The 1446-nt window shown below is 44.3% G+C and overlaps 1 pseudogene; it reads left to right on the top strand.

Moving 5' to 3' along the window:
- The first annotated feature begins 445 nt into the window (after positions 1-445).
- LOC104498023 overlaps positions 446-1446 on the top strand; it is a 1375-nt pseudogene continuing 374 nt past the window's right edge.

Raw genomic sequence — 1446 nt, 5'->3', positions numbered from 1 at the left:
CTTATTTAGCAAAAGTTAATCATTAATGCTGGGTACAATAAATATTTATTTTAATAAATTAATAGATAAATACTAACTGTATTTCTTAGTTTGAGAGCAGAGCACTCCATCCTTGTTGCAGCTGACTAGTTTACACTATACCAAGGAGCTGTTTCGAACAATATTCTTGCAAGAAACTGGGCTCAGAGTTGTGAAGTGCCTTATTTTTAACCGCGTGGAAGTAAAAACAGGCCTTTGAAAGTGTCTGTGGGTGTTACTGTGGGTAAACGGTTCACTGTGGCATTTTAAAGTTGTTCCAAAACCCAGCAGGCAGTATTTTGGAACTGCGTAAAACCCCTTCCCAGGCACTGACACCTCACTGACATCCCCTCCGCTGGGCCGTTGATACTCCCCACCCCTGGTTTCCTCATTAATTCAGACTGGCTTTCCCTGAAATTCTTTGCAGCTGAAGGGCCTGTATTTTGTTCCGGCCACGATTTAAAGGAGCTGTCAAGCGAAGACGACGTGAAGCACCATTCCCAAGTATTTGAAATATGTGCAGAGGTAAGCAGTTCTGCCGACGTGCCACCCCTTTTGCCCAGTAACGAGCAAGCAGTGAGACTGGGTTGAGGAGCGGCAGCGTTGCTCAGCTGCTCAGTAGAGCACAGAGTGTTGCTCCAGATTCCTCGGGTTTTGTTGCTCTGCCATTTTAGTACCCAATCCTGGTGAGATGATGTTCTCCTGGATTTCTCTACATGCGAAGAAAAGGGCTGGAACACCATGGGCATGACTGCTACAGTGGGTACAGTCGTGGCATGTTCCTCAGTTTAGCCAGCGTTCCCTGCGTCCTCGGGTTTTGCTGCTCTGCCGTTTCAGTACCTGATCCTGGTGAGATGATGTTTTCCCTGGATTTCTCCACATGTGAAGAAAAGGGCTGGAACACAATGGGCACGACTGCCACACTGGGTACAGTCATGGCGTGTTCCTCAGCTTAGCCAGCGCTCCCTGCAGCCGAGTATTTGGGCAACATACGAGATCCACTGAAAAATTATTTTTAAACAAAGACAGAAGAACGGAGACGAAGACTGATAAAATTCAAAACTGAATGTGGGTGATTTTATCTAAGCAACATAAAATTTTCTGGAGAAATTGAAGTAGCAAATGAAAATTTGTTATGCTGCCACACTGTGCTAATGTGAGATTGTTTTTTTTTGAATCCACATAATGACTGTAATCATTTAACAAGCATTTCCTAGCTGCAGGCAGTAAAATTAGGTGAGTTTGACAGCCACTGTACGGAAGGAGAACCCAAGATAGAAAAGTTGAGGTAAATTCACCTTTGTTAACTTCAGCTATCTGAAGTTGGATGTTAGAACTGTCACGAATTATCCGAGACAGAATGTGTTTTCCCATCTTAAGGATGTTTTACAACAGCCACTGCTTCAGCGGCAGGGGCTAACTGAACAC

The sequence above is a fragment of the Buceros rhinoceros genome, unplaced genomic scaffold (genome assembly GCF_000710305.1).
Source record: "Buceros rhinoceros silvestris isolate BGI_N320 unplaced genomic scaffold, ASM71030v1 scaffold1978, whole genome shotgun sequence".
NCBI classification, from domain to species: domain Eukaryota; kingdom Metazoa; phylum Chordata; class Aves; order Bucerotiformes; family Bucerotidae; genus Buceros; species Buceros rhinoceros.
Note: the sequence above shows the minus strand (reverse complement) of the source record. Positions and strands in the feature narration are given on the sequence as shown.